General features: G+C 48.0%; 1 pseudogene; it reads right to left on the bottom strand.

Annotated features, from left to right (window-relative positions):
* Positions 1-25833, bottom strand: LOC135533125 (phosphoribosyl pyrophosphate synthase-associated protein 2-like; annotated as a pseudogene).
* Positions 25834-26274: the final 441 nt, after the last annotated feature.

Raw genomic sequence — 26274 nt, 5'->3', positions numbered from 1 at the left:
CTACAGCACTGGAGCTTCTGGGACGAGTGGGGAATCGCTGGTTACCACCACCTAGAGAAGAGAGACGGGCAGAGACAGACAGACGGGCAGAGAGACAGACAGATGGGCAGAGAGACAGACAGGCGGGCAGAGTAGAGAGAGAGACAGACGGGCAGAGAGACAGACAGACGCAGAGAGGAGAGACAGAAGGGCAGAAAGACAGAGAGACGGGCAGAGAGAGAGAGACACAGAAGTCAAAGAAAGAGAGAGACAGACAGACGGGCAGAGAGAGAGAGAGACAGACGGGCAGAGAGAGAGAGAGAGAGAGAGACAGACGGGCAGAGAGAGAGAGAGAGACAGACAGACGGGCAGAGAGAGAGAGACAGACAGACAGACGGGCAGAGAGAGAGAAGAGACAGACGGGCAGAGAGAGAGAGAGAGACAGACGGGCAGAGAGAGAGAGACAGACAGACAGAAGGGCAGAGAGAGAGAGACAGACAGTCAGACGGGCAGAGAGAGAGAGACAGACAGACAGACGGGCAGAGAGAGACAGATGGGGTGGAGAGAGAGACAGACGTGCAGAGAGAGAGAGACAGACGTGCAGAGATAGACAGACGTGCAGAGAGAAATCAAGAGAATCATGAGAAAACTAATAAAGCTCCAACTAGAGCAGACAGACCTCCTCCGTCCTCCTCTCCTCCGTCTCCCGTTCCTCCGCTCCTCCTCCGTCTTCCTTCCTCCGTCTCCTCCATTCCCTCCCCTCCGTTCCTTCTCTCTCCATTCCTCCCTCCGTTCCTCCTCCCGCTCCCTCCTCCGCCTCCCTCCGTCTCCGCCTCCTCCATTCCTCCCTCCGTCTCCTCCTCCTCCTCCTCCATTCCTTCCTCCATTCCCTCCCTCCACTTCCTCCCTCCGTTCCCCTCCGTCCCCTCCCCTCCTTCCTCCCCTCCATTCCCGTTCCTCCATTCCCTCCCCTCCATTCCTCCCCTCCGTTCCCCTCCCCTCCCCCTCCATTCCCTCCCTCCATTCCCTCCCCTCCGTTCCCGCTCTCCTCCCTCCCGCTCCCTCCCTCCGCTCCCGTTCCCCTCCATTCCCTCCCCTCCATTCCCGGTCCCTCCACCCTCCCCTCCATTCCCGGCCTCCCTCCGTTCCCTCCCCTCCATTCCCGTTCCCTCCATTCCCTCCCCTCCGTTCCCGTTCCCTCCGTTTCCCGTTCCCTCCGTTCCCGTTCCCCTCCATTCTCCCCTCCATTCCCACCCCTCCGTTCCCGTTCCCTCCGTTCCTCCCTCCGTTCCCGTTCCCACTCCCCTCCCGTTCCCATCCCCTCCGTTCCCCTCCCCTCCATTCCCCTACGTTCCCCTCCCCTCCGTTCCCCTACGTTCCCCCTCCCCTCCGTTCCCCTCCCCTCCGTTCCCCTCCCTCCCCTCTATTCCCCTCCCGTCCCCCTCCATTCCGTCCCCTCCATTCCCGTTCCCCCTCCAGTCCCTCCCTTCGTTTCCCCTCCCCTCCGTTCCCCTCCCCTCCATTCCCTCCCCTCCGTTCCCGCTCCCCTCCTCCCCCCCTCTATTCCCCTCCCCGTCCCCTCCATTCCGTCCCCTCCATTCCCGTTCCCCTCCAGTCCCTCCCCCTCGTTCCCCTCCCCTCCGTTCCCCTCCCCTTCGTTCCCCCCCCTCCGTTCCCCTCCCTCCGTTCCCTCCCCCTCCGTTCCCTCCCCTCCATTCCCTCCCCTCCATTCCCCTCCGTTCCGTTCCCTCCCCCTCCGTTCCCTCCCCCTCCGTTTCCCTCCCCTCCATTCCCTCCTCCATTCCCTCCGTTCCCTCCCTCCATTCCCTCCCCTCCGTTCCCCTCACCTCACTCCCCTCCCCTCCGTTCCCTCCTCCATTCCCTCCCCTCCATTCCCTCCGTTCCCCTCCCCTCCGTTCCCCCCCCCTCCATTCCCTCCCCTCCGTTCCCCTCCCTCCATTCCCTCCCCTCCATTCCCTCCCCTCCACTCCATTCCCTCCCTCCATTCCCTCCCCTCTCCGTTCCCCTCCCCTCCCCTCCATTCCCTCCCCTCCGTTCCCCTCACCTCCCCTCCATTCCCTCCCCTCCATTCCCTCCCCTCCCTCTCCGTTCCCCTCCGTTCCCCTCCCCCCTCCCGTTCCCTCCCCTCCGTTCCCGTTCCCCTCCCCTCCATCCCCTCCCCCTCCGTTCCCTCCCCCTCCGTTCCCCTCCCCTCCGTTCCCTCCCCTCCGTTCCCCTCCCCTCCGTTCCCCTCCGTTCCCCTCCCCTCCGTTCCCTCCCCTCCGTTCCCCTCCCCTCCGTTCCCCTCCGTTCCCTCCCCTCCATCCCTCCCCTCCGTTTCCCTCCCCTCCATTCCCTCCGTTCCCCTCCCCTCCGTTCCCCTCCCCTCCGTTCCCCTCCGTTCCCCTCCCCCTCCATTCCCTCTCCCCCCTCCCTCCGTTCCCCTCCCCTCCATCCCCTCCCCTCCATCCCCTCCCCTCCGTTCCCTCCCCTCCCATTCCCCTCCGTTCCCCTCCCCTCCGTTCCCTCCCCTCCGTTCCCCTCCCCTCCATTCCCTCCGTTCCCCTCCCCTCCGTTCCCCCCCCTCCGTTCCCCCCCTCCGTTTCCCCTCCCCTCCATTCCCTCCGTTCCCCTCCCCTCCGTTCCCCCCTCCCCCTCCGTTCCCCTCCGTTCCCCTCCCCTCCGTTCCCCTCCGTTCCCCTCCCCTCCATTCCCTCCGTTCCCCTCCCCCTCCGTTCCCTCCCTCCCCCTCCGTTCCCCTCCCTCCGTTCCCTCCCCTCCGTTCCCCTCCCCCTCCGTTCCCCTCCGTTCCCGTTCCCTCTATCCCTCCCTCCGTTTCCCTCCTCCCCTCCGTTTCCCTCCCCCTCCCATTCCCTCCGTTCCCCTCCATCCCCTCCCCTCCGTTCCCCCCTCCATCCCCTCCCCTCCGTTCCCTCCCCTCCCATTCCCCTCCGTTCCCCCTCCATCCCTCCCCTCCGTTCCCGTTCCCCTCCATCCCTCCCCTCCGTTCCCTCCTCATCCCCTCCCCTCCGTTCCCTCCCCCTCCATTCCCTCCGTTCCCCTCCCCTCCGTTCCCCTCCCCTCCATCCCTCCCCCTCCCGTTTCCCTCCCCCTCCATCCCCTCCCCCTCCGTTCCCCTCCCCCTCCGTTCCCTCCCCCTCCGTTCCCCTCCGTTCCCTCCCCTCCGTTCCCGTTCCCCTCCATCCCTCCCCCTCCCCTCCATCCCCTCCCCCCGTTCCCTCCCCTCCATCCCCTCCCCCTCCGTTCCCTCCCCTCCATTCCCTCCGTTCCCTCCTCCGTTCCCCTCCCCCTCCATCCCCTCCCCTCCGTTCCCTCCCCTCCATCCCCTCCCCTCCGTTCCCCTCCCTCCGTTTCCTCCCCCTCCGTTCCCCTTCCTCCGTTCCCCTCCGTCTCCCCTCCGTTCCCGTTCCCCTCCATCCCCCTCCCCTCCTCCATCCCCTCCCCTCCGTTCCCTCCCTCCATTCCCTCCGTTCCCTCCCCTCCCGTTCCCGTTCCCCTCCATCCCCTCCCCTCCGTTCCCTCCCCTCCATCCCCCTCCCCTCCGTTTCCCTCCCCTCCATTCCCTCCGTTCCCTCCCCCTCCGTTCCCTCCCCCTCCGTTCCCCTCCCTCCATTCCCTCCCCTCCGTTCCCCTCCCTCCATTCCCTCCCCTCCATTCCCTCCCCTCCACTCCATTCCCTCCCTCCATTCCCTCCCTCTCCGTTCCCCTCCTCCTCCATTCCCTCCCCTCCGTTCCCCTCACCTCCCCTCCATTCCTCCCCTCCATTCCCTCCCCTCCGGCTCCTCCCCTCCGTTTCCCTCCCCCTCCGTTCTCTGCCCTCCCCTCCATCCCCTCCCCTCCGTTCCCTCCTCCATCCCTCCCCTCCGTTCCCTCCCCTCCGTTCCCCTCCCCTCCGTTCCCTCCCCTCCGTTCCCTCCCCTCCGTTCCCTCCGTTCCCTCCCCTCCGTTTCTCCCTCCGTTCTCTCCGTTTCCCCTCCCTCCATCCTCCCCTCCGTTCCTCCCCTCCATTTCCCTCCGTTCCCCTCCCTCCCGTTCCCCTCCGTTCTCCTCCATTCCCTCCGTTCCCCCTCCCCTCCGTTCCCCTCCCCCTCCGTTCCCCTCCGTTCCCCTCCTCCCGTTCCCTCCCCTCCGTCCCTCCCTCCGTTTCTCCCTCGTTCCCCCTCCGGCCTCCTCCCTCCGTTCCCTCCGTTTCTCTCCTCCATCCCTCCCCTCCGTTTCTCCTCTATTCCCTCCGTTCCCCTCCCCTCTGTTCCCGTTTCTCCATCCCTCCCCCTCCGTTTCCTCCTCCATCCCCTCCCCTCCGTTTCCCTCCCTCCATTCCCTCCTTCCCCCTCCCCTCCGTTCCCCTCCCCTCCATCCCTCCCCTCCGTTCCCTCCCCTCCATCCCCCTCCCCTCCGTTCCCTCCCCTCCATTCCCTCCGTTCCCCTCCCTCCGGCTCCCCTCTATCCCCTCCCCCTCCGTTCCCTCCCCCCCATCCCCTCCCTCCGTTCCCCTCCCTCCGTTTCCCTCCCCTCCGTTCCCCTCCCCTCCGTTCCCCTCCCCTCCGTTTCCCCTCCCCCTCCGTTCCCCTCCGTTCCCTCCCTCCGTTCCCGTTCCCCTCCATCCCCTCCCCTCCGTTCCCTCCTCCATCCCCTCCCTCCGTTTCCTCCCCTCCATTCCCTCCGTTCCCTCCCCTCCGTTCCCGCTCCCCTCCCTCCGTTCCTCCCCTCCATCCCCTCCCCTCCGTTCCCTCCCCCCTCCATTCCCTCCGTTCCCCCTCCCCTCCGTTCCCCTCCCCTCCATCCCCTCCCTCCATTCCCCTCCCCCTCCATTCCCTCCCCTCCGTTCCCCTCCCTCCGTTCCCCTCCCCTCCGTTCCCTCCCCTCCGTTCCCTCCCCTCCGTTCCCTCCCCTCCGTTCCCTCACCTCCGTTCCCCTCCCCTCCATCCCCTCCCTCCGTTCCCCTCCCCTCCATTCCCTCCCCTCCGTTCCCCTCCCCTCCGTTCCCCTCCCTCCGTTCCCTCCCCTCCGTTCCCTCCCCTCCGTTCCCTCCCCCTCCGTTCCCTCCCCTCCATTCCCTCACCTCCGTTCCCCTCCCCTCCCCTCCATTCCCTCACCTCCGTTCCCCTCCCCTCCGTTCCGCTCTTACCTGACTAATGGCTGACTCCTGGAGGGTTCTGGGAGCGTCCGCAGACAGGATGGCGTGTGTTGCCATGGCGATGATAGGCCCCGCCCCTCTCCCTCAGCATCTCCGCGGCCGCCACAAAACCCACCGCATCATCGATGATGTCATCCTGACACACACACACCAGGTTAACACACATACACACCTCCCCCGTCCTGCCCTGACGATGTCACACAGCCTCCTCCCTGACCTCTGACCCCAGCCACTCACCACGATGATGGCGATGCGTCCGGCCACATCTCCTACGACTGTGATAGGATGCTTCTCCTTAGGGATACAGACTGACAGAGAGACGGTAATGAGACCTTCATCTACTGACCCAGAGTCAGATTAACAGGGATCTGTGTCTCCAACAGGGATCGTGTGTCTCTAACAGGGATCTGTGTGTCTCCAACAGGGATCTGTGTGTCTCTAACAGGGATCTTTGTGTGTCTCTAACAGGGATCTGTGTGTCTCTACCAGGGATCTGTGTGTCTCTAACAGGGATCTGTGTGTCTCTAACAGGGATCTGTGTGTCTCTAACAGGGATCTGTGTGTCTCTAACAGGGATCTGTGTGTCTCTAACAGGGATCTGTGTGTCTCTAACAGGGATCTGTGTGTCTCTAACAGGGATCTGTGTGTCTCTAACAGGGATCTGTGTGTCTCTTACAGGGTAGTTCACAGGTAGACCTCGGGTGGTTCTTGACTGTCGGAGGAGAGTGCCGTCCGTCCAGCAGGTCGTCCTGCATCTCCGGATCACAGCAATAGGACACACGCAACCTCTCGGCGAGGGACTGGGCCCTAGACAACAGAGACAGAGGAATGAGGGACTGGGCCCTAGACAACAGACACAGAGGAATGAGGACTGGGCCCTAGACAACAGAGACAGAGAGACAGAGACATGAGGGACTGGGCCCTAGACAACAGAGACACAGAGACAGAGGAATGAGGGACTGGGCCCTAGACAACAGAGGCAGAGGAATGAGGGACTGGGCCCTAGACAACAGAGACAGAGGAATGAGGGACTGGGCCCTAGACAACAGAGACAGAGGAATGAGGGACTGGGCCCTAGACAACAGAGACTGTGGAATGAGGGACTGGGCCCTAGACAACAGAGGCAGAGGAATGAGGGACTGGGCCCAGACAACAGAGACAGAGGAATGAGGGACTGGGCCCTAGACAACAGAGACAGAGGAATGAGGGACTGGGCCTAGACAACAGAGGCAGAGAAATGAGGGACTGGGCCCTAGACAACAGACACAGAGGAATGAGGGACTGGGCCCTAGACAACAGAGACAGAGGAATGAGGGACTGGGCCCTAGACAACAGAGACAGAGGAATGAGGGACTGGGCCCTAGACAACAGACACAGAGGAATGAGGGACTGGGCCCTAGACAACAGAGGCAGAGAAATGAGGACTGGGCCTAGACAACAGAGGCAGAGAGGAATGAGGGACTGGGCCCTAGACAACAGAGACAGAGGAATGAGGGACTTGGCCCTAGACAACAGACACAGAGGAATGAGGGACTGGGCCCTAGACAACAGAGACAGAGAGACAGAGAGACAGAGGAATGAGGGACTGGGCCCTAGACAACAGAGACACAGAGAGACAGAGAGACAGACACAGAGACAGAGGAATGAGGGACTGGGCCCTAGACAACAGAGACAGAGGAATGAGGGACTGGGCCCTAGACAACAGAGACAGAGAGACAGAGAGACAGAGACAGATACAGAGAGACAGAGACAGAGGAATGAGGGACTGGGCCCTAGACAACAGAGACAGAGAGACAGGAATGAGCGTCAGGGTAACTCACCTCTTAGAGACAGAGACAGAGAGACAGAGGAATGAGCGTCAAGGTAACTCACCTCTTAGAGACAGAGACAGAGACAGAGAGACAGAGGAATGAGTGTCAAGGTAACTCTCACCTCTTAGAGACAGAGAGACAGAGACAGAGAGACAGAGAGACAGAGGAATGAGTGTCAGGGTAACTCACCTCTTAGAGACAGAGAGACAGAGAGACAGAGAGACAGAGACACAGAGGAATGAGTGTCAGGGTAACTCACCTCTTAGAGAGAGAGACAGAGACAGAGAGACAGAGAGACAGAGACAGAGAGGAATGAGTGTCAGGGTAACTCACCTCTTAGAGACAGAGAGACAGAGACAGAGACAGAGAGACAGAGGAATGAGTGTCAGGGTAACTCACCTCTTAGAGACAGAGAGACAGAGACAGAGAGACAGAGGAATGAGTGTCAGGGTAACTCACCTCTTAGCGGAGGACGGTGATTTGGCCACGATGACGCATTATGGTAGTCTGGAATCTACAGGGAGACAACAAGAAGTTATGGGTAGTGGGAGTTTGGAATCTACAGGGAAACAACAAGGGGTTGTGGGTAGTAGAGTCTGGAATCTACAGCTTAACTCTCCTGTATGTACTGGGGGGTTGTGGGTAGTGTAGTCCTCCTCCTGTATGTACTGTAGCAGGAGGGGGTTGTGGGTAGTGTAGTCCTACCTCCTCCTGTATACTGGTAGGAAGGGAGAAGTCTCAGGTTGTCTACTGGGATGTTGAAGAAGCCTGAATTCCTTCTGATGAAGATCCACAGTGATGAGATGGGTCAGACCTCCCACACACACACAGAGACATAATGCACAGACGTCAGACCTAACACAGTGTAGATGAACCGCTATCTCCAACACATTCGATTGAAACATAACGTGTTGTCTCACCTGCCCTGCACATCAGAGAGGCGATCAGCTTACAGACGATGGATCCCCGTTTCCTCATCTTACACTGTTTACTGTAGGGTAGGTATGGCAGCACGCCACACACACTCCTCGCACACGCCGTCACACACACCCATACGCCATCACACACAGCTCCATCAGGCACCGGTTCACATCCCTGCACACACACAGTTTACTGTTACAGTAACACAAATACACAGAGAGAGGGAGAGCTCCATTGATAGAAGAATTTGAATATTTAAAGTAGTGACTAAAGTATTCCACCTGAATCGTAGAACTGGGTGAAATGTTAGAATCATAAGACTATAATCTATAATCTACTATCTACTATAACCCAGTATAAACTGACGGTGTACACCAGGTGTATCCTGTTATAAACTGACGTGTACACCAGGTGTATCCTGTTATAAACTGACACCAGGTGTATCCTGTATAAACTGACACCAGGTGTATCCTGTTATAAACTGACACCAGGTGTATCCTGTTATAAACTGACACCAGGTGTATCCAGTTATAAACTGACGGTGTACACCAGGTGTATCCTGTTATAAACTGACGGTGTACACCAGGTGTATCCAGTTATAAACTGACACCAGGTGTATCCTGTTATAAACTGACACCAGATGTATCCTGTTATAAACTGACACCAGGTGTATCCAGTTATAAACTGACACCAGGTGTATCCTGTTATAAACTGACACCAGGTGTATCCAGTTATAAACTGACCGGTGTACACCAGGTGTATCCTGTTATAAACTGACGGTGTACACCAGGTGTATACTGTTATAAACTGACACCAGGTGTATCCAGTTATAAACTGACACCAGGTGTATCCCTGTTATAAACTGACGGTGTACACCAGGTGTATCCTGTTATAAACTGATGGTGTACACCAGGTGTATCCTGTTATAAACTGATGGTGTACACCAGGTGTATCCTGTTATAAACTGACGGTGTACACCAGGTGTATCCAGTTATAAACTGACACCAGGTGTATCCTATTATAAACTGACGGTGTACACCAGGTGTATCCAGTTATAAACTGACACCAGGTGTATCCTGTTATAAACTGCCCGGTGTACACCAGGTGTATCCTGTTATAAACTGATGGTGTACACCAGGTGTATCCTATTATAAACTGATGGTGTACACCAGGTGTATTCTGTTACAAACTGATGGTGTACACCAGGTGTATCCTGTTATAAACTGACGGTGTACACCAGGTGTATCCTGTTATAAACTGATGGTGTACACCAGGTGTATCCTGTTATAAACTGACGGTGTACACCAGGTGTATCCTGTTATAAACTGACACCAGGTGTATCCTGTTATAAACTGATGGTGTACACCAGGTGTATCCTGTTATAAACTGACGGTGTACACCAGGTGTATCCTGTTATAAACTGACACCAGGTGTATCCTGTTATAAACTGACACCAGGTGTATCCAGTTATAAACTGACACCAGGTGTATCCTGTTATAAACTGACACCAGGTGTATCCTATTATAAACTGATGGTGTACACCAGGTGTATCCTGTTATAAACTGACACCAGGGTGTATAAACTGACACCAGGTGTATCCAGTTATAAACTGACACCAGGTGTATCCTGTTATAAACTGACGGTGTACACCAGGTGTATCCTGTATAAACTGATGGTGTACACCAGGTGTATCCTGTTATAAACTGACACCAGGTGTATCCTGTTATAAACTGACACCAGGTGTATCCAGTTATAAACTGACACCAGGTGTATCCAGTTATAAACTGACACCAGGTGTATCCTGTTATAAACTGACGGTGTACACCAGGTGTATCCTGTTATAAAACGGTGTACACCAGGTGTATCCTGTTATAAACTGACGGTGTACACCAGGTGTATCTATTATAAACTGACGGTGTACACCAGGTGTATCCTGTTATAAACTGACGGTGTACACCAGGTGTATCCTGTTATAAACTGACGGTGTACACCAGGTGTATCCTATTATAAACTGCGGTGTACACCAGGTGTATCCTGTTATAAACTGACACCAGGTGTATCCTGTTATAAACTGACACCAGGTGTATCCAGTTATAAACTGACACCAGGTGTATCCTGTTATAAACTGATGGTGTACACCAGGTGTATCCTGTTATAAACTGATGGTGTACACCAGGTGTATCCTGTTATAAACTGACACCAGGTGTATCCAGTTATAAACTGATGGTGTACACCAGGTGTATCCTGTTATGGTGTACACCAGGTGTATCCTATTATAAACTGATGGTGTACACCAGGTGTATCCTGTTATAAACTGATGGTGTACACCAGGTGTATCCTGTTATAAACTGATGGTGTACACCAGGTGTATCCATTATAAACTGATGGTGTACACCAGGTGTATTCTGTTACAAACTGATGGTGTACACCAGGTGTATCCTGTTATAAACTGACGGTGTACACCAGGTGTATCCTGTTATAAACTGACACCAGGTGTATCCTGTTATAAGCTGACACCAGGTGTATCCTGTATAAACTGACGGTGTACACCAGGTGTATCCAGTTATAAACTGACACCAGGTGTATCCAGTTATAAACTGACACCAGGTGTATCCTGTTATAAACTGACACCAGGTGTATCCTGTTATAAACTGACGGTGTACACCAGGTGTATCCAGTTATAAACTGACGGTGTACACCAGGTGTATCCAGTTATAAACTGACGGTGTACACCAGGTGTATCCTGTTATAAACTGATGGTGTACACCAGGTGTATCCTGTATAAACTGACACCAGGTGTATCCTGTATAAACTGACACCAGGTGTATCCTGTTATAAACTGACACCAGGTGTATCCTGTTATAAACTGACACCAGGTGTATCCTGTATAAACTGACACCAGGTGTATCCTGTTATAAACTGACGGTGTACACCAGGTGTATCCTGTTATAAACTGACACCAGGTGTATCCTGTTATAAACTGATGGTGACACCAGGTGTATCCTGTATAAACTGACACCAGGTGTATCCTGTTATAAACTGACACCAGGTGTATCCTGGTATAAACTGACACCAGGTGTATCCTGTTATAAACTGACACCAGGTGTATCCTGTTATAAACTGACACCAGGTGTATCCTGTTATAAATGACGGTGTACACCAGGTGTATCCTGTTATAAAACTGACACCAGGTGTATCCTGTATAAACTGACACCAGGTGTTTCCTGTATAAACTGACACCAGGTGTATCCTGTTATAAACTGACACCAGGTGTATCCTGTTATAAACTGGTGTACACCAGGTGTATCCTGTTATAAACTGACGGTGTACACCAGTGTATCCAGTTATAAACTGATGGTGTACACCAGGTGTATCCAGTTATAAACGGTGTACACCAGGTGTATCCAGTTATAAACTGACTGTACACCAGGTGTATCCAGTTATAAAACGGTGTACACCAGATGTATCCTGTTATAAACTGACCGGTGTACACCAGGTGTATCCTGTTATAAACTGACGGTGTACACCAGTGTATCCAGTTATAAACTGACACCAGGTGTATCCTGTTATAAACTGACACCAGGTGTATCCTGTTATAAACTGGACGGTGTACACCAGGTGTATCCTGTTATAAACTGACACCAGGTGTATCCTGTTATAAACTGATGGTGTACACCAGGTGTATCCTGTTATAAACTGATGGTGTACACCAGGTGTATCCTGTTATAAACTGACGGTGTACACCAGGTGTATCCTGTTATAAACTGACGGTGTACACCAGGTGTATTCTGTATAAACTGACACCAGGTGTATCCTGTTATAAACTGACACCAGGTGTATCCAGTTATAAACTGACACCAGGTGTATCCTGTTATAAACGACACCAGGTGTATCCTGTATAAACTGACACCAGGTGTATCCTGTTATAAACTGACGGTGTACACCAGGTGTATCCTGTTATAAACTGACACCAGGTGTATCCTGTTATAAACTGACACCAGGTGTATCCTGTTATAAACTGACACCAGGTGTATCCTGTATAAACTGACACCAGGTGTATCCTGTTATAAACTGACACCAGGTGTATCCTGTTATAAACTGATGGTGTACACCAGGTAAATCCTGTTATAAACTGATGGTGTACACCAGGTGTATCTATTATAAACTGATGGTGTACACCAGGTGTATCCTATTATAAACTGATGGTGTACACCAGGTGTATCCTGTTACAAACTGACGGTGTACACCAGGTGTATCCTGTATAAACTGACACCAGGTGTATCCTGTATAAACTGACACCAGGTGTATCCTGTTATAAACTGATGGTGTACACCAGGTGTATCCTGTTATAAAATGACACCAGGTGTATCCTGTATAAACTGACACCAGGTGTATCCTGTATAAACTGACACCAGGTGTATCCTGTTATAAACTGACACCAGGTGTATCCTGTTATAAACTGACACCAGGTGTATCCTGTATAAACTGACACCAGGTGTATCCTGTATAAACTGACACCAGGTGTATCCTGTATAAACTGATGGTGTACACCAGGTAAATCCTGTTATAAACTGATGGTGTACACCAGGTGTATCCTATTATAAACTGATGGTGTACACCAGGTGTATCCTATTATAAACTGATGGTGTACACCAGGTGTATCCTGTTACAAACTGATGGTGTACACCAGGTGTATCCTGTTACAAACTGATGGTGTACACCAGGTGTATCCAGTTATAAACTGACACCAGGTGTATCCTGTTATAAACTGACGGTGTACACCAGGTGTATCCTGTTATAAACTGACACCAGGTGTATCCAGTTATAAACTGACACCAGGTGTATCCTGTTATAACTGCCGGTGACACCAGGTGTATCCTGTTATAAACTGACGGTGTACACCAGGTGTATTCTGTTACAAACTGATGGTGTACACCAGGTGTATCCTGTTATAAACTGACACCAGGTGTATCCTGTTATAAACTGATGGTGTACACTCAGGTGTATCCAGTTATAAACTGACACCAGGTGTATCCTGTTATAAACTGACACCAGGTGTATCCTGTTATAAACTACACCAGGTGTATCCTGTTATAAACTGACGGTGTACACCAGGTGTATCCAGTTATAAACTGACACCAGTGTATCCTGTTATAAACTCACAGGTGTATCCTGTTATAAACTGACACCAGGTGTATCCAGTTATAAAAGTGTACACCAGGTGTATCCAGTTATAAACTGACACCAGGTGTATCCAGTTATAAACTGACGGTGTACACCAGGTGTATCCTGTTATAAACTGGACGGTGTACACCGGGTGTATCCTGTTATAAACTGATGGTGTACACCAGGTGTATCCTGTTATAAACTGACACCAGGTGTATCCTGTTATAAACGACACCAGGTGTATCCTGTTATAAACTGACACCAGGTGTATCCAGTTATAAACTGACACCAGGTGTATCCTGTTATAAACTGACGGTGTACACCAGGTGTATCCTGTTATAAACTGACACCAGTGTATGCTGTTATAAACTGGACACCAGGTGTATCCTGTTATAAACTGACACCAGGTGTATCCTGTTATAAACTGACACCAGGTGTATCCCGTTATCTGCAGGTGCAATCACATTATAAACTGACACCAGGTGTATCCAGTTATAAACTGACACCAGGTGTATCCTGTTATAAAACGGTGACACCAGGTGTATCCTGTTATAAACTGACACCAGGTGTATCCTGTTATAAACTGACACCAGGTGTATTCAGTTATAACTGACTGTACACCAGGTGTATTCAGTTATAAACTGACACCAGGTGTATCCAGTTATAAAACTGACACCAGATGTATCCTGTTATAAACTGACGGTGTACACCAGGTGTATCCAGTTATAAAACTGACACCAGGTGTATCCTGTTATAAACTGACACCAGGTGTATCCTGTTATAAACTGACACCAGGTGTATCCTGTTATAAACTGGACGGTGTACACCAGGTGTATCCTGTATAAACGACGCAGGTGTATCCTGTTATAAACTGACACCAGGTGTATCCTGTTATAAACTGATGGTGACACCAGGTGTATCCTGTTATAAACTGACATTAGGTGTATCCAGTTACTCAAACTGACACCAGGTGTATCCTGTTATAAACTGACACCAGGTGTATCCTGTTATAAACTGACACCAGGTGTATCCTGTTATAAACTGACACCAGGTGTATCCTGTTATAAACTGACACCAGGTGTATCCTGTTATAAACTGACACCAGGTGTATCCAGTTATAAACTGACGGTGTACACCAGGTGTATCCTGTTATAAACTGACACCAGGTGTATCCTGTTATAAACTGACACCAGGTGTATCCTGTTATAAACTGACACCAGGTGTATCCTGTATAAACTGACACCAGGTGTATCCTGTTATAAACTGACACCAGGTGTATCCTGTTATAAACTGATGGTGTACACCAGGTAAATCCTGTTATAAACTGACGGTGTACACCAGGTGTATCCTATTATAAACTGATGGTGTACACCAGGTGTATCCCTATTATAAACTGATGGGTACACCAGGTGTATCCTGTTACAAACTGACGGTGTACACCAGGTGTATCCTGTTATAAACTGACACCAGGTGTATCCTGTATAAACTGACACCAGGTGTATCCTGTTATAAACTGATGGTGTACACCAGGTGTATCCTGTTATAAACTGACACCAGGTGTATCCTGTATATCCAGGTGTATAAACTGACACCAGGTGTATCCTGTTATAAACTGTACACCAGGTGTATCCTGTTATAAACTGACACCAGGTGTATCCTGTTATAAACTGACACCAGGTGTATCCTGTATAAACTGACACCAGGTGTATCCTGTTATAAACTGATGGTGTACACCAGGTAAATCCTGTTATAAACTGATGGTGTACACCAGGTGTATCCTGTTATAAACTGATGGTGTACACCAGGTGTATCCTATTATAAACTGATGGTGACACCAGGTGTATTCTGTTACAAACTGATGGTGTACACCAGGTGTATCCTGTTATAAACTGATGGTGTACACCAGGTGTATCCTGTTATAAACTGACGGTGTACCAGGTGTATCCTGTTATAAACCCAGCCCGGTGTACACCAGGTGTATCCTGTTATAAACTGACACCAGGTGTATCAGTTATAAACTGACGGTGTACACCAGGTGTATCCTGTTATAAACTGGCCGGTGTACACCAGGTGTATCCAGTTATAAACTGGCGGTGTACACCAGGTGTATCCTGTTAAACTGACGGTGTACACCAGGTGTATCCCTGTTATAAACTGATGGTGTACACCAGGTGTATCCTGTTATAAACTGACAATTGTACACCAGGTGTATCCAGTTATAAACTGGCCGGTGTACGCAAGGTGTATCCTGTTATAAACTGGCGGTGTACACCAGGTGTATCTGTTATAAACTGATGGTGTACACCAGAGTGTATCCTGTTATAAAGCGGTGTACACCAGGTGTATCCAGTTATAAACTGATGGTGTACACCAGGTGTATCCTGTTATAAAACTGACACCAGGTGTATCCTGTTATAAACTGACACCAGGTGTATCTGTTATAAACTGATGGTGTACACCAGGTGTATCCAGTTATAAACTGACACCAGGTGTATCCTGTTATAAACTGATAGTGTACACCAGGTGTATCCTGTTATAAACTGACACCAGGTGTATCCAGTTATAAACTGACACCAGGTGTATCCTGTTATAAACTGATGGTGTACGCAGGTGTATCCTGTTATAAACTGATGGTGTACACCAGGTATCCTGTTATAAACTGACACCAGGTGTATCCTGTTATAAACTGATGGTGTACACAAGGTGTATCCTGTATAAACTGACACCAGGTGTATCCTGTTATAAACTGACACCAGGTGTATCCTGTTATAAACTGATGGTGTACACCAGGTGTATTCCAGTTATAAACTGGCGCCAGGTATCCAGTTATAAACTGATACCAGGTGTATCCTGTTATAAACTGACACCAGGTGTATCCTGTTATAAACTGACACCAGGTGTATCCAGTTATAAACTGACACCAGGTGTATCCTGTTATAAACTGACACCAGGTGTATCCTGTTATAAACTGACACCAGGTGTATCCTGTTATAAACGGTGTATCACCAGCGGTGTATCCAGTTATAAACTGACGGTGTACACCCAGGTGTATCCTGTTATAAACTGTACACAGGTGTATCCTGTTATAAACTGATGGTGTACACCAGTGTATCCAGTTATAAACTGACACCAGGTGTATCCTGTTATAAACTGGCGGTGCCAGAGTGTATCCTGTTATAAACTGACACCAGGTGTATCCAGTTATAAACTGTACACCGGAGTGTATCCAGTTATAAACTGACGGTGTACACCAGGTGTATCCCGTTATAAACTGACGGTGTACACCAGGTGTATCCTGTTATAAACTGACGGTGTACACCAGGTGTATCCCTGTTATAAACTGGCGGTGTACACCAGGTGTATCTGTTATAAACGGTGTACACCAGGTGTATCCTGTTATAAACTGACACCAGGTGTATCCTGTTATAAACTGTACACCAGGTGTATCCTGTTATAAACTGACACCAGGTGTATCCTGTTATAAACTGGCGGTGTACACCAGGTGTATCCTGTTATAAACTGACACCAGGTGTATCCTGTTATAAACGGTGACACCAGGTGTATCCTGTTATAAACAGGTGATGTTATAAACAGTGTATCCTGTTATAGTGTATCCAGTTATAAACTGACTGTACACCAGGTGTATCCTGTTATAAACTGACACCAGGTGTATCCTGTTATAAACTGACACCAGGTGTATCCAGTTATAAACTGACACCAGGTGTATCCTGTTATAAACTGACAGGTGTATCCTGTTATAAACTGACACCAGGTGTATCCTGTTATAAACTGACACCAGGTGTATCCTGTTATAAACTGGTGTACACCAGGTGTATCCTGTTATAAACTGACACCAGGTGTATCCTGTTATAAAACGGTGACACCAGGTGTATCCTTATAAACCGACACAGGTGTATCCTGTTATAAACTGACAGGTGTATCCTGTTATAAACTGACACCAGGTGTATCCTGTTATAAACTGACACCAGGTGTATCCTGTTATAAACTGACACCAGGTGTATCCTGTTATAAACTGACGGTGTACACCAGGTGTATCCTGTTATAAACTGACACCAGGTGTATCCAGTTATAAACTGACACCAGGTGTATCCTGTTATAAACTGACACCAGGTGTATCCTGTTATAAACTGACACCAGGTGTATCCTGTTATAAACTGACGGTGTACACCAGGTGTATCCTGTTATAAACTGACGGTGTACACCAGGTGTATCCTGTTATAAACTGATGGTGTACACCAGGTGTATCCAGTTATAAACTGACGGTGTACCAGGTGTATCCTGTTATAAACTGACACCAGGTGTATCCTGTTATAAACTGACGGTGTACACCAGGTGTATCCTGTTATAAACTGACACCAGGTGTATCCTGTTATAAACTGGCGGTGTACACCAGGTGTATCCTGTTATAAACTGGCGGTGTACACCAGGTGTATCCTGTTATAAAACGGTGTACACCAGGTGTATCCTGTTATAAACTGACGGTGTACACCAGGTGTATCCTGTTATAAACTGACACCAGGTGTATCCTGTTATGTACACCAGGTGTATCCTGTTATAAACTGACACCAGGTGTATCCTGTTATAAACTGACACCAGGTGTATCCCTGACACCAGGTGTATATAAACTGACGGTGTACACCAGGTGTATCCTGTTATAAACTGACACCAGGTGTATCCTGTTATAAACTGACGGTGTACAGGTGTATCCTGTATAAACTGACACCAGGTGTATCCTGTATAAACTGACACCAGTGTATCCTGTGACACCAGGTGTATCCTGTTATAAACTGACACCAGGTGTATCCTGTTATAAACTGATGGTGTACACCAGGTGTATCCAGTTATAAACAGGGTGTATCCTGTTATAAACACCAGGTGTATCCTGTTATAAACTGACACCAGGGTGTATCCTGTATAAAACGGTGACACCAGGTGTATCCTGTTATAAACTGACACCAGGTGTATCCTGTTATAAACTGACACCAGGTGTATCCTGTTATAAACGGTGACACCAGGTGTATCCAGTTATAAACTGGCGGTGTACACACCAGGTGTATCCTGTTATAAACTGACACCAGGTGTATCCTGTTATAAACTGACACCAGGTGTGTATCCAGGTGTATCCTGTTATAAACTGACACCAGGTGTATCCAGTTATAAACATGGGTGTACACCAGGTGTATCCTGTTATAAACTGGCCGGTGTACACCAGGTGTATCCCGTTATAAACTGACACCAGGTGTATCCTGTTATAAACTGACGGTGTACACCAGGTGTATCCTGTTATAAACTGATGGTGTACACCAGGTGTATCCTGTTATAAACTGACACCAGGTGTATCCCTGTTATAAACTGACACCAGGTGTATCCTGTTATAAACTGACTGACACCAGGTGTATCCTGTTATAAACTGACACCAGGTGTATCCAGTTATAAACTGACACCAGGTGTATTCTGTTATAAACTGACACCAGGTGTATCCTGTTATAAACTGACACCAGGTGTATCCTGTTATAAACTGACACCAGGTGTATCCTGTTATAAACTGCGGTGTACACCAGGTGTATCCTGTTATAAACTGACACCAGGTGTATCCTGTTATAAACTGACACCAGGTGTATCCTGTTATAAACTGACGGTGTACACCAGGTGTATCCTGTTATAAACTGACACCAGGTGTATCCTGTTATAAACTGACGGTGTACACCAGGTGTATCCTGTTATAAACTGACACCAGGTGTATCCTGTTATAAAACGGTGTATCCTGTACACCAGGTGTATCCTGTTATAAACTGACACCAGGTGTATCCTGTTATAAACTGACGGTGTACACCAGGTGTATCCTGTTATAAACTGACACCAGGTGTATCCAGTTATAAACTGTACACGGTATCCTGTGACACCAGGTGTATCCTGTTATAAACTGACACCAGGTGTATCCTGTTATAAACTGACACCAGGTGTATCCTGTTATAAACTGACACCAGGTGTATCCAGTTATAAACTGACACCAGGTGTATCCTGTTATAAACTGACACCAGGTGTATCCTGTTATAAACTGACACCAGGTGTATCCTGTTATAAACTGACACCAGGTGTATCCTGTTATAAACTGACCAGGTGTATCCTGTTGTACACCAGGTGTATCCTGTTATAAACTGACACCAGGTGTATCCTGTTATAAACTGACACCAGGTGTATCCTGTTATAAACTGACACCAGGTGTATCCTGTTATAAACTGACGGTGTACACCAGGTGTATCCTGTTATAAACTGACACCAGGTGTATCCTGTTATAAACTGACACCAGGTGTATCCTGTTATAAACTGACACCAGGTGTATCCAGTTATAAACTGACACCAGGTGTATCCTGTTATAAAACTGTACACCAGGTGTATCCTGTTATAAACTGACACCAGGTGTATCCTGTTATAAACTGACACCAGGTGTATCCTGTTATAAACTGACACCAGGTGTATCCTGTTATAAACTGACACCAGGTGTATCCTGTTATAAACTGACACCAGGTGTATCCTGTTATAAACTGACACCAGGTGTATCCTGTTATAAACTGACACCAGGTGTATCCTGTTATAAACTGACACCAGGTGTATCCTGTTATAAACAGTACACCAGGTGTATCCTGTTATAAACTGACACCAGGTGTATCCTGTTATAAACTGACACCAGGTGTATCCTGTTATAAACTGACACCAGGTGTATCCTGTTATAAACTGACACCAGGTGTATCCTGTTATAAACTGACACCAGGTGTATCCAGTTATAAACTGACACCAGGTGTATCCAGTTATAAACTGACACCAGGTGTATCCTGTTATAAACTGACACCAGGTGTATCCTGTTATAAACTGACACCAGGTGTATCCTGTTATAAACTGACACCAGGTGTATCCTGTTATAAAATGGTGACACCAGGTGTATCCTGTTATAAACTGACACCAGGTGTATCCTGTTATAAACTGACACCAGGTGTATCCAGTTATAAACTGACCGTGTATCCTGTTATAAACACCAGGTGTATCCTGTTATAAACTGACACCAGGTGTATCCAGTTATAAACTGACACCAGGTGTATCCAGTTATAAACTGACACCAGGTGTATCCAGTTATAAACTGACACCAGGTGTATCCTGTTATAAACTGACACCAGGTGGTTATAAACTGACACCAGGTGTATCCTGTTATAAACGGTGACACCAGGTGTATCCTGTTATAAACGGTGTACACCAGGTGTATCCAGTTATAAACTGATGGTGTACACCAGGTGTATCCTGTTATAAACTGACACCAGGTGTATCCAGTTATAAACTGATGGTGTACACCAGGTGTATCCAGTTATAAACTGACACCAGGTGTATCCTGTTATAAACTGACGGTGTACACCAGGTGTATCCAGTTATAAACTGATGGTGTACACCAGGTGTATCCTGTTATAAACTGACACCAGGTGTATCCTGTTATAAACTGACGTGTATGTACACCAGGTGTATCCTGTTATAAACTGACGGTGTACACCAGGTGTATCCTGTTATAAACTGACACCAGGTGTATCCTGTTATAAACTGACACCAGGTGTATCCTGTTATAAACTGACACCAGGTGTATCCTGTTATAAACTGACACCAGGTGTATCCTGTTATAAACTGACACCAGGTGTATCCAGTTATAAACTGACACCAGGTGTATCCAGTTATAAACTGACACCAGGTGTATCCTGTTATAAACTGACACCAGGTGTATCCTGTTATAAACTGACACCAGGTGTATCCTGTTATAAACTGACACCAGGTGTATCCAGTTATAAACTGACACCAGGTGTATCCAGTTATAAACTGACACCAGGTGTATCCTGTTATAAACTGACACCAGGTGTATCCAGTTATAAACTGACACCAGGTGTATCCTGTTATAAACTGACACCAGGTGTATCCAGTTATAAACTGACACCAGGTGTATCCTGTTATAAAATGGTGTACACCAGGTGTATCCTGTTATAAACTGACACCAGGTGTATCCTGTTATAAACTGACACCAGGTGTATCCTGTTATAAACTGACGGTGTACTGTTATAAACTGACACCAGGTGTATCCTGTTATAAACTGACACCAGGTGTATCCTGTTATAAACTGACACCAGGTGTATCCAGTTATAAACTGACACCAGGTGTATCCAGTTATAAACTGACACCAGGTGTATCCAGTTATAAACTGACGGTGTAACCAGGTGTATCCTGTTATGTACACCAGGTGTATCCTGTTATAAACTGACACCAGGTGTATCCTGTTATAAACTGACAACAGGTGTATCCAGTTATAAACTGGTACACCGTATTGTACACCAGGTGTATCCTGTTATAAACTGACACCAGGTGTATCCTGTTATAAACTGACACCAGGTGTATCCTGTTATAAACCAGGTGTTATAAACTGACGGTGTACACCAGGTGTATCCTGTTATAAACTGACACCAGGTGTATCCTGTTATAAACTGACACCAGGTGTTATAAACTGACACCAGGTGTATCCTGTTATAAACTGACACCAGGTGTATCCTGTTATAAACTGACACCAGGTGTATCCTGTTATAAAACGGTGTACACCAGGTGTATCCTGTTATAAACTGACACCAGGTGTATCCAGTTATAAACTGACACCAGGTGTATCCTGTTATAAACTGACACCAGGTGTATCCTGTTATAAACTGATGGTGTACACCAGGTGTATCCTGTTATAAACTGAGGTGGTGTACACCAGGTGTATCCTGTTATAAACTGACACCAGGTGTATCCTGTTATAAACTGACACCAGGTGTATCCTGTTATAAACTGATGGTGTACACCAGGTGTATCCTGTTATAAACTGACGGTGTACACCAGGTGTATCCTGTTATAAACTGATGACGGTGTACACCAGGTGTATCCTGTTATAAACTGATGGTGTACACCAGGTGTATCCTGTTATAAACTGACACCAGGTGTATCCTGTTATAAACTGACACCAGGTGTATCCTGTTATAAACTGACACACCACCAGGTGTATCCAGTTATAAACTGACACCAGGTGTATCCAGTTATAAACTGACACCAGGTGTATCCTGTTATAAACTGATGGTGTACACCAGGTGTATCCTGTTATAAACTGACGGAGTACACCAGGTGTATCCTGTTATAAACTGATGGTGTACACCAGGTGTATCCTGTTATAAACTGACGGTGTACACCAGGTGTATCCTGTTATAAACTGATGGTGTACACCAGGTGTATCCTGTTATAAACTGATGGTGTACACCAGGTGTATCCTGTTATAAACTGACACCAGGTGTATCCAGTTATAAACTGACACCAGGTGTATCCTGTTATAAACTGACACCAGGTGTATCCAGTTATAAACTGACACCAGGTGTATCCTGTTATAAACTGATGGTGTACACCAGGTGTATCCTGTTATAAACTGACGGAGTACACCAGGTGTATCCTGTTATAAACTGACACCAGGTGTATCCTGTTATAAACTGACACCAGGTGTATCCAGTTATAAACTGACACCAGGTGTATCCAGTTATAAACTGACACCAGGTGTATCCAGTTATAAACTGACACCAGGTGTATCCTGTTATAAACTGACACCAGGTGTATCCTGTTATAAACTGACACCAGGTGTATCCTGTTATAAACTGACACCAGGTGTATCCTGTATAAACTGACACCAGGTGTATCCTGTTATAAACTGACACCAGGTGTATCCTGTTATAAACTGACACCAGGTGTATCCTGTTATAAACTGACACCAGGTGTATCCTGTTATAAACTGACACCAGGTGTATCCAGTTATAAACTGACACCAGGTGTATCCTGTTATAAACTGATGGTGTACACCAGGTGTATCCTGTTATAAACTGATGGTGTACACCAGGTGTATCCTGTTATAAACTGACACCAGGTGTATCCTGTTATAAACTGACACCAGGTGTATCCAGTTATAAACTGACACCAGGTGTATCCAGTTATAAACTGACACCAGGTATATCCTGTTATAAACTGACACCAGGTGTATCCTGTTATAAACTGACACCAGGTGTATCCTGTTATAAACTGATGGTGTACACCAGGTGTATCCTGTTATAAACTGACACCAGGTGTATCCTGTTATAAACTGACACCAGGTGTATCCTGTTATAAACTGACACCAGGTGTATCCAGTTATAAACTGATGGTGTACACCAGGTGTATCCAGTTATAAACTGACACCAGGTGTATCCTGTTATAAACTGACGGTGTACACCAGGTGTATCCAGTTATAAACTGACGGTGTACACCAGGTGTATCCTGTTATAAACTGACGGTGAGATGGTCTGGATGATGTAGACGTCTTTCCCTCTGACCGACTCCTGGATCTGGATACGTGTTTCTATGGAGACAAGAGGTCAGGTCAGGGTCACACAGAACCACTACCATCCTCCTCTTCCTCCTCCTCCTCCTCACCTCCATTAGAATCCTGGTAGACTTCAGTCTTCCCCAGCTCGACTCCCAGTCTCCTATAGACAGACAGGTTAGGAGGTGTTATATAATACTAAACCACAGTGTCCTACCAGAGGGAAAGGTAACACGCTATTCAACTACAGTCTCCTACCAGAGGGAAAGGTAACATGCTATTCAACTACAGTCTCCTACCAGAGGGAAAGGTAACATGCTATTCAACTACAGACTCCTACCAGAGGGGAAAGGTAACACGCTATTCAACTACAGTCTCCTACCAGAGGGAAAGGTAACATGCTATTCAACTACAGTCTCCTACCAGAGGGAAAGGTAACATGCTATTCAACTACAGTCTCCTACCAGAGGGAAAGGTAACATGCTATTCAACTACAGTCTCCTACCAGAGGGAAAGGTAACATGCTATTCAACTACAGTCTCCTACCAGAGGGAAAGGTAACATGCTATTCAACTACAGTCTCCTACCAGAGGGAAAGGTAACATGCTATTCAACTACAGTCTCCTACCAGAGGAAAGGTAACATGCTAACCCTGGGGGTTCATGTCCGCTCTAGTAATGGCGTTTCTATCTGACGTGTAGTACGAGGGAATCATGTCCACTCTGATCAAGGCGTTTCTATCTGCAACAACCCTGGTGTAAACTGGAACATCTGGAAAGTGGGTGTGGTCTATTGACTCACTCTGCGATCCTATTGGCCAGCTCCATACAAGAGGGTGAGGAGTTAGCGGAGAACAGGACTAATCGGTCCTTTAGTTTGTCTACATTGGTGTTAGCCACTCCTCTGGGGGCGTGGCCAACCCCTGTCTGGGCTGCCACACTTCAGTGAGACCTTCCTGGAAAACACACAACATTATTACCACACAAATCACATTTAATTTGTCAAATACAACAGTGAAATGCTTACTTACAAGCCCTTAACCAACAATGCAGATTTAAGAAAACAGGGTTAGGAAAATAAATTAAAGGTAAAAAAAATATATATATATATATATATTTTTTAATCGCACAATAAAATAACAATAATGTGTCTACACAGTCTCGGGTTTTGCTCAGTGGGCGAAACACTGTTTTGAGTGGGTTTCAGTACCCAAGAGGTTACATTAGCAGAAAACCATGAACCTGCTATAAAAACATTCACACAGAAACCCTAATCACTTCCCCTCTGTGTCCAGTAGCTTCCTACTGTAGGTACCTGTCCTCCAAGTCATCCTCCGGGTATTTTGGATTCAGAACAGCAGAGTAACGACAACATGTAAGACGAAGATAAACAAGCTAGTACTATTAAGTAGTTAACTAACTAATTAACTAACTCTCTCCTCTACAGCTTGGTCTTGGGCCCCCTCCCCCATGGGTGCACGTTTTGGTATTTACCCTAGTCCTGGGAACCTGCCCCCATGGGTGCACGTTTTGGTATTTACCTAGTCCTGGGAACCTGCCCCCATGGGTGCACGTTTTGGTATTTACCCTAGTGCTGGGGCCCCCTCCCCCATGGGTGCACGTTTTGGTATTTACCCTAGTGCTGGGGCCCCCTCCCCCATGGGTGCACGTTTTGGTATTTACCCTAGTGCTGGGGCCCCCTCCCCCATGGGTGCACGTTTTGGTATTTACCCTAGCACTACACAGCAGATTCAAATCATCAAAGCTTGATGATGAGTTGGTTATTTGAATCTGCGGTGCTGTGCCTAGGGGCAGGGGCCCCAGGAGTTTGGTCTTCCGGTACCTTACCTGGTGGTTACCATGGTGACACCGGGGATGGGATCACCTGGCTGCTCAAGCACTTCCTGATAGCTAACGTTGTCAAGCAACAAACTAAGGAGTAAAAGTTATTACATACTAAACCACTTATATTTATAAATGTTTCAAAGTCTAAACTAACAAGAATACACTTTAATTGAGAGATATTTTTTTTAGGGGGGTTTAAGTTATCCAAGGTAAAAGCCGCTAGTTGTTGCTGACAGTTTCGTGATGAGCTGAATTCGTTACGGGTTATTACCCCTGCGGTTTATCCCGTACTTCACCGTTTATAGTATTAGATGTGTCCAGGTTGCGATGCTTTAGGTCCTGACAAACAATATAAACAACGTCGTTATCGAATTAAATCTCTCACCAGTTTGCTTTCGGTGTCCAGTATAAAAACCGTATAAATTTTTCTTTCCAAATCAACAACAAGTCAACTCTGGAGACTTGAGTTGTGTTGACAGCTGTTTAGTCGACAGACACGAGTAGCACCGTCACCCAGCGGTAGAGTTCAACCTTGCACATTTTATCCTCTCCACCTGAAGTTTTTCTGTTTTCACAAGAAACATATGTTAGTTTTTTTTTTACAGAGATTTTGTTTGAGAAATGATCAGCAATATTTTAACTCTGGTTTTATCCGTAGTAGTGTAGAAGGTGTTTTATTATTCTGCTGCTCAAACTAACTTGGTCCGACCGGATACGGAAGCACCCCTCCGGAACATGAATATCTGGATCAGAGAGTTTCTAAACCAAGAGGCGCAATATTTTGAGACTTCCGGGAACACTAGTGAAATAGATCAATGAGAGAAATTAACAATTCTTCCTTATTAGTTGTTAATTTTCCTTAATTCTAAAAGGCACAATCTAGATTCAAGCCAATGTTTTAAGTAGTTGAACATGTTATTACTCCAACTTCGTGAAAAATTACAAATTGACACGTTTTAATTTTCGGCAGAAACAACTTTA

This window comes from Oncorhynchus masou, unplaced genomic scaffold, assembly GCF_036934945.1.
Source record: "Oncorhynchus masou masou isolate Uvic2021 unplaced genomic scaffold, UVic_Omas_1.1 unplaced_scaffold_2235, whole genome shotgun sequence".
Taxonomy (NCBI): Eukaryota; Metazoa; Chordata; class Actinopteri; order Salmoniformes; family Salmonidae; genus Oncorhynchus; species Oncorhynchus masou.
This window is presented reverse-complemented; position numbering and strand designations above follow the sequence as displayed.